The sequence below is a fragment of the Pinus tabuliformis genome, chromosome 3_1 (assembly GCF_031772625.1).
Source record: "Pinus tabuliformis cultivar Carrire ecotype Pingquan chromosome 3_1, CPIR1, whole genome shotgun sequence".
In the NCBI taxonomy this organism is placed as follows: domain Eukaryota; kingdom Viridiplantae; phylum Streptophyta; class Pinopsida; order Pinales; family Pinaceae; genus Pinus; species Pinus tabuliformis.
Window position 1 is genome coordinate 264,359,741 of NC_142301.1, and position 8,752 is coordinate 264,368,492.

Genomic DNA, 8,752 nt, shown 5'->3' on the forward strand with positions numbered 1-8,752 from the left:
GGGAAGCAAAATGTTGTTGCTGATGCACTTCAAGAAAGGATGAGGATGTGGAAGCATTGCTTTGCGCCCTTTGCTATTTTCCACCAGATTGGATAAACGAAGCAAGGGATGAATGGAAGAATGACGAAGAAGTGTCGGCACTCATTCAAAATTTACAACAAGACCCCAGTACATCTGATACATTTACCTGGAAAAAGGATTCATTATGGTACAAAGATCGCTTATACTTCTGTAAGAATTCCCAACTCAAACAAAATATTCTTATGGAATTGCACACCTCTCCCTTAGGAGGGACCTCAGAATTTTTAAAAACTTACCACAAGTTAAGAAGGAATTTTTTTGGGATGGCCTTAAATCTGATATTCAAAAGTTTGTGGCAGAATGTATGGTTTGCCAACAAAATAAGTTGAAACAATTAAGACACCAGGTCTATTACAACCTTTATCCATTCCAAATCAATGTTGGGAGAAGGTTTCAATGGATTTTATCACAGGTTTAACAGAGTCCGAAGGAAAGAGTGTCATCATGGTGGTAATTGATAGACTTACCAAGTATGCACACTTTTGTGCAGTATCTCATCCCTTTAAAGCTAGTACATTTGATACTGCAGTTATGGAAACGATTCAAAAACTACATGGAAGCCCAAAGATTATTGTAAGCGACAGAGATCCCATTTTCACTGGAAATTTTTGGACAAAATTATTTTCTTGTCTGGGTACTTAGTTAGCTCATAGATCATCTTATCATCCTCAATCTGATGGGAAAACTGAGATAGTGAACAAATGTTTGGAAGGATATCTTCGTTGCTTTGTATCTGATAAAAAGACACAATGGATCAAAAGGTTGCCTTTGGCTGAATGGTGGTATAACACTTCCTTCCATACTACATAAAAAATGACCCCATTTATGGCACTTTATGGATATCATCCACCATCCATCAGAAAATTCTAAGGTTCAAGCAGTGGAAGATCACATAGATCATCAACAAGAAGTTCTCAAACTCTTAAAGGATAACCTCACTTTGGAAAAAAATAGAATGAAACAACAAGCAGATCAACATCGTAGCGAAAGAAGTTTTGATGTAGGTGACTGGGTATTTCTATGGCTACAACCATACAAACAAATGTTTGTCAAGCAAGCTAAGAAGGATAATAAATTATCACCAAATTATTATGGTCCGTACAAGGTGTTGCAAAAGATTGGTACTATGGCATACAAATTGGAGCTTCCTATAGCTTCTCAAGTGCACCCAGTTTTCCATGTTTCATGCTTAAAGAAGGTTATAGGTGACAAGCTCTTAGTTCAAACAATATTTCCAGAACTTGACGAGGAAGGAAAAATCATATTGGAACCTGAAGCATTCACAGAAACAAGAACTCGACAAATACGAAATTGATCAATTTCAGAGTATCTCATCAAGTGGAATAACTTACCCGCTGAAGATTCCACATGGGAGGATGAGAATTTTATACAGAAGCATCCATAACTACTCAAGCATTGAGGAAAACACTTTTTGAAAGAGAGGGGCATGTTAGGCCCCTATAATACTAGTGTATTCCATTATTATTGTCATTGTAGCCCCTTATTGTTATTGTTGTGCCCATGTTGTCCCCATATTGTTATTATTGTGCCCCATAGAAGCCCACTATTTTTATTGTTGTGCCTTTACATTATTATTGTTATGTCAGCTTTGACTATATTGTGACCGCTTAGACTCCTATATATAGAAAGGAGGTCTTGTCATTTGTATCATCCAAGAATTGTTCATTTGTGTAATGTAAAGGGGGTTTCCCCCTCAAAGAGGCTGATTTTGAAGTTGTTTCTCTATCTTTTCTTCTATTTTGTGAGCTGGTTGCATAACATTGATATGACCTTGCATTGATGACTGAATCCTAGTTAGAAGATGTTTATGTGTTGATACAATTACTTGCGTATGTCAATACGTTGTTATGATTATGTTATACATGTATCACGTTGATTTGGTGATCTTGCAGACAAGGTATCCTCCCTGAGCTATACTAAGGTATGTTAATTTATTGTGATTTGGTTTATTTGACATATTATGCATTGCAATAAGAGAAAGATCAAATGGCTAGCAAGGTGGTAGATTACGTAGAATCTCCCTATGCATCAGATGAGTAGTGTGGTGTGGGGCATACTTCTGATTTGGCCGATACATTGAGAAGCTTGAAGGAAGAGATAAGGAGTTGTAAGGTAGATAATGATCGGATCATACATGCACAAGAGAAGAAAGCATAGGTCAATGCTATACTTCTTCAGAGTTTGTCAGAACTGCAGTGACAAGGCCACTTCAGATCATCCATGCACATGAGGATGGGAATAATGGAGCGTATGGTAGTAGATATCCTAGTAGAGACAGGTTAGATAGATATAAGACAGTGAGAGATGGGAGGTTGTTGGAAACTCGGAAAGGAGGGGCAATGAGCACATGTATTATTCTAGTTATGGTTCTCATAGACATCATGATCGTCATCGCTATCATCCTTACAGGAGGAATGATAGGGGATACTTATTGGATGAATTCAAGAAATCAAAACCACCTACTTTTGATAAATATGTGAAGAAGTCAGAAGATGCAAAGGCTTGGATACTTAGGATGACCAAATTCTTTGAGTTGCGTGAGTACACAGATAACATGAAGGCTAGAATAGCTATATTTAGCTTGAAGGCTAGACAACGGGCAAGTAGAACATTAGGCATTTATCATTGAGATGGACATTAAGCTCTGTGATCAAGTTATTTCTATTTTGATTGACCCTAGATCTAATTATAGCTATTTTAGTCTTGAATTGGTGGATAAGTGTGGGTTGAATAAGGAATTACATGCAGAGTCTTGGTTAGTGTAGTTGGCTACAGGTACAAAGAAGCAAGTTCATCACTAGGTGAGATCTTTCACATTTGCTTTAAATGGTATGCCTACACTATCACATTTGAATGTGTTACCATTGGGATCATACAATATGTTGTTGGGCATGGATTGGTTGTATCTACATAGAACCAAGGTTGACTGCTATGACAAAGCTATTGAGTGCGTTGATGACAATAGATAACCAAGTGTCTTGTAAGGTAAGAATAAAGCCACATCAGTTAGGATGGTAACAACCATCCAAGCAAAGTGTAGCCATAGGAAAGGGTGCAAGCTATTTGCAGTACACATTTCTAGTGATAAGGTTAAGGAGGTTGAAGATATAGATGTGTTGACCAAATACCTAGTTTTATAGCAATTTCAGGATGTATTCCCCGAGGACATTATGGAGTTTCCACCTCACAGGGAGGTAGACTTTTCGATTGAGTTAGTGCTAGGGGCAGCTCCAACATCAAAAGCACCTTACAGGATGAGCACACCTAAGTTGGTTGAGTTAAAATTGCAGCTGAAGGAAATGTTGGACAAAGGATACATTAGGCCAAGTGTATCACCTTGGGGTGCACCGGTCTTGTTTATGAGGAAGAAAGATGGTACCCTCAGATTATGCATTGATTACAGGCAATTGAACAAAGTGACTATCAAGAACATATATCCTTTGCCAAGGATTAATGACTTGTTTGATTAGCTGAAGGGAGCATCAATGTTCTCGAAGATTGACTTGAGATCCGGATACCATCAAGTACACATCAAAGATGAGGACATTTAAAAGACTGCATCCAGGACTAGGTATGGGCATTATGAGTTTGTTTTTGTTCTATTTGGCTTAACTAATGCTCATGCCACATTCATGTGTTTGATGAATAGTGTGTTGCGTCCATATTTGGATAAGTTTGTTATTATGTTCATTGATGATATACTGGTATATTCTAAAAATGAGGAAGAGCATGCCAAGCATTTAGCAACAATATTGAGATTGTTGAGGGAGCATCAGTGGTATGCTAAGATCAACAAGTGTAGTTTCTTTCAGACTGAGGTGCACTACTTGGGACATGTTGTCTCCAAGGAGTGCATTGCAGTAGATCCAGAGAAGATAAGAGCCATCATGGAGTGGGTAGATCCTAAGAATGTGGATGAAGTGAGATATTTCATGGGTCTGGCAGGCTATTATAGGAGGTTCATCAGGAACTTCTCACAGACTGCTTATCCCATTACATCATTGCAAAGGAAAGAGAATAGACAAAGAAGAGTGAGTGAATGCTAGAGTTTGAGCAGCTTAGCTTAAGCAGTTGTTGACGCATGCATTAGTACTATAGATTGTAGATTCAGACAAGTAGTTTATGGTATGCACAAATGCTTGCAAGGGAGGGCTTGGTGGAGTCCTTATGCAGGATGGACAGGTGGTATGTTATGAGTCCTAGAAACTAAACAAGCATGAGCATAACTACCCGACACATGATCTTGAGTTAGCAATGATTATACATGCACTAAATATGTGGAGGCACTATCTTCTTGGCAGGTGGTTTGTGCTTATGAGTGATCAACTTGGGTTGAGGTATTTGTTTGACCTGTGGAATTTGAACGTCAAGTAGCCTAGATGGTTGGCGACAATAAATGAGTTTGATTTCAAGATTAGGTACATCATAGGTAAAGAGAACAGGGTGGTAGATGCTCTTAGTAGATGGGTATAGGTACATCACTTGGCAGTTGTGAGCTCCTATGGGATAGACTTACAGGATAGGATCTTGCAGGCAAGACAACAGGATGTCAGGTATATGGAGATTGTGCATAGGTTGCAGCAGGGTGATAGTACAGGTACATGTACAAGTCATGGTATAGGTACATATACATGTGCAAGTACAGGTACATGTAGTGGTATAGGTACAGGTACAAGTGGAAGTACAGGTACAGGTGCAGGTGCAGGTGCACAGGGCATGGACTATTGTCTTACAGTAGATGGATTGGTCAGGTTCCGAGACAGGATATATGTACTAGATAGCAGTGAGCTCAAGAAGGTGATCTTGAGGGAGTTTCATGCGAAACCATATTCAGGTCACCCAAGTTATCAGAAGACACTGATAGTAGTGAAGAGATATTATTATTGGCTGAACTTGAAGAGGGATGTAGCAGAGTTTGTGGCTAGATGTTTCGACTGTCAGCGAGTGAAAGTAGAGTGTAAAAATCTAGGTGGAATGCTACAACCGATTGTGATTCTAGAATGGAAATGGGAGGTCATTTCAATCGATTTAATTACAGGGTTTCCAAAGATAGTGAAGCAACATGATTCCATCATTGTCATTGTGGACAAGTTAACAAAGGTTTCACACTTCATTCCGATGAAGTATACGTTCTCAGCTAGTGATGTGGCATGGGTGTTCATCAGAGATGTGGTTAGACTACATGGCGTTCCGAAAAAGATTTTGTCAGACAGGGATGCGAAGTTCACTTCTAAGTTTTGGAAGGAGTTATTTGCAGGTTTTGGTATCGAGTTGGTCTTCAGCACAACTTATTATCCATAGACATATGGATAGACAAAGAGGGTCAATAGGATATTAGAGGATATGTTGAGGATGTATGTGATGCATCAACAGAGGAAATGGGAAGAGTATCTCCCTTTGGTAGAGTTCACATACAACAACAGTTATCAGGAGTCGCTGAGGATGAGTCCTTTTGAGGCATTGTATGGGTGAAGTTGTAACACTCCCATTAGTTGGAGTGATCTGGTTAGCAGAGTATTGATTGGACCATATATGTTGGCATACATGGAACAAGAGATGTAGGTGATCAAGAAGAATCTCAAGGCAGCATAGGATAGGCAGAAGGGTTATGCAGATAGGGACATGTTGTTTAAGGAGTTCTAGGTTGGGGAACATGTGTACTTGTGCATCAAACCGAAGAAGATCTCCTTGCAGATTGGCTCATGTGCCAAGTTGGCACCATGGTCTTGTGTACCCTTCAATGTCATTGAGAGGATTAGGCCCGTAGCTTATCCACTTGCATTGTCTTCGACAATGAAAGTCCATGATGTTTTCCATGTGTCATTTCTTAAGAAGTATGTTAAAGATGTTGATCATTTGATTGACTGGTATGTATTGCAGGTGGAACCAAATGGAGAATTCCAGCCAGAGCCTCAGTGTATATTGTAGAAAAAGGTTCTGATGCTCTGAAATCGACCAATTGAGAAAGTTAAAGTGAAATGGAAGCATTTTGGGCCTGATGAATCTACATGGGAGATGGTGGATAGGATGTGGGCCATGTATCCTTCCTTGTTTGCCGGTTGAGGCAAAGAAGCTTTGATATGGTGGTTTGGTGATTTCTTATGATGGTTAGTAGTTTCTTATGGTGGTTTGGTAGTTGCTTTATGGTAGTTTAGTATTTTCTTATGATGACTTGGTATATGCTTCATGGTGGTTTAGTAATTGCTTTATGTTGGTTTAGTATATGCTTTATGGTGATCGATATATGCTTATGATGGTTGATATATGTTATATGATATTTGGATACATGCTTAGATATGATGATGAGTATATGTTTGATATATGTTTTTGTATATGATTTGGCATATATTTTGGTATCTATATTTTTGATGATGTAGTTATATGTACACCCATGTATGAATGTAAACACTGTAACGAGTTATGTTATAAAGCTCCACTATGCGGTATGTTGTCATGTCGTCATGATGTTCTTTTCTCTTGAGCAGATCTTTCATTGTAAATACTACATCGAGTTGTGTTATGAAGCTCCATGAGTAGTATGTCCTCCTTCAGCAGGTTGCTAAGGTATATGGGTGGTTGAGCACCGAGGACATGTCTCCCAGGGGGGAGGGTTCTCTAACAACCCTGGTGAAAATTACATGTAATAAAAGTAAAAAAAAATAACCACAGATGAATGGGACACTTATTACACGCTGAATGTTGGTCAAGACATCCTAGGGGGTGTTCATTTGGTTGTTTATGGCTAAGGAAATTAGAAAAGGCAATGGTTAAGGATTTGGAAAGGAAAAATGGCATTTTGGCACAATTATTTATTAAAAAAATGGAAATTAGGAGAAAAAGGAGGTGAAAGGTCACAGGTTGCATGTGAGGAGGAAAATGAAGAAAATAGAGGTCTCATTCATAAAAAGGGTTTTGATGATTAGTTAGTAACCTTTTGTCAAATCAACCTTTTGTCAGTTTAGTGTTGGAACTCTTTCATTATTCTCTCTCTCTCATACTCTAGGACACTTAGAGTTTTCTTCGAGAACTTTGGCATTGGAGCAAGAAAGGAAAAGAAGGAAAGAGGAAGAAAATATCAAGCAGGGAAAGACAGGATCAAGCAGCTACAACAGGCTTCATTGTAGGTATTGACTTGCATGTGAATTTCCTTGTTATATTTGGCATGCATGGGATGGCATGGGTTTTTCCATGTGTGACAGTATTTTCAGTCTAGTCTTGCCATTTCCTGATAGCTTTGATGAGATGGGTTCTCCCATTCGATTTATGTGGGATGAACGGATTGGATTCAAAGTTGAGTGGGGTGGATCTCTGAATTGACAAAAACATGGTGTAGTGGTCCCTGAATTGGACTGAGAATGCACGAAGCCACTGGCCTAGTAACCCCTAAACCGGACTGTGGGTTGCGGTAAAGCCAGATTGTGTGCCTCAGTGGGCCTAGGAATCCTTGCTGGTGAATGGCGGAATATATGGTAAAGCCAAGAAGTGGATTTCTCTTTGTTGGGCCCACTGATTCTGGGATGGAATGCACAATAAAGCCTGGAGAGTATGTCTCGGTGTAGGGCCTAGTGATCCCTAGATCAGACTGTAGATGCATGTTAAAGCCTAAGAGACTAGGAGGCACTCAAATTCCTCACGGTGTAGGTGGAGAACTTCGGTGGAATCCACATTGATAGGTGTTTTTGATGTGTTCTATGAGTCCCACATTCATGCTTGGAATATGGCACAGGGGTGATTGGCTGAAGAGAGACTTGGCTCAACCAATCTATGGTCGGGTGGAAAGTGGTAGTCCCATCACCGGTTGGTTCGTTGCATTGATTAAAGAGAAATTACTTCCATTGATTTTCATGTGTAAATGTACTAGTGTATATATGGATTTTGATGGATGATATGTTTATTATATTTTTGTTCCTATTATGCTGGTTATATGTACATTTTATGGCAGCAGTTATGTTTGGCTCTCAGCTTGTTTTTACTTGTATTGAATGGATATTGTATCTATGACCTAATAAGTGATAAGGCAGCAAAATACACGAGGAAACAATGGTTCATGGTGATTCTCAGATAAGTGTGGGATCCCTACACTCAATTCTGTTGTTTACACCTATAGGTTACATGTTGACAATATGCTTGATGAAATGCCTATCATGACTAGTAGGGGTATGGTTAAGGTCTTGATCAACTATTTACTTTTTTATCATTGTTTCCCTATACTTTACTTGATTATGAGCTTTCATTCCATTCTGGGCAGTGGCCTGGGCTCTGGGCCTAAAAAAGTGGCTTAATTCCGGGGTTGTTGGCACAAAACTGGAAAGTTTGGTCCACAGTCGCTGGCAGGCAGGCTTGTGAGAGAGACTTTATGTCTTTGGTCACCCTATTGCCCATATCATGAGAGTGAATATGGCCTAAGAGGTCCAAAACAACAATGGGACCTAGGGACAGGCTGTCTGGGTAGCTTACTTGTCTCCTGAGGGTTCTGTTGATGACGTTAAATGACTGTGTGTGAAGTTTTGTTGATTCTACTTCCTTAAAGTTACCTAGGAGGTCGAATATGATCATAGTAGCTTCTCACCTCGTGTTTACCCCGGTTGGCATGGTTACTTGGGTGGATGTGGGAGGAGGGTGTTACAGAGTGGTATTAGAGCCTGGTTCA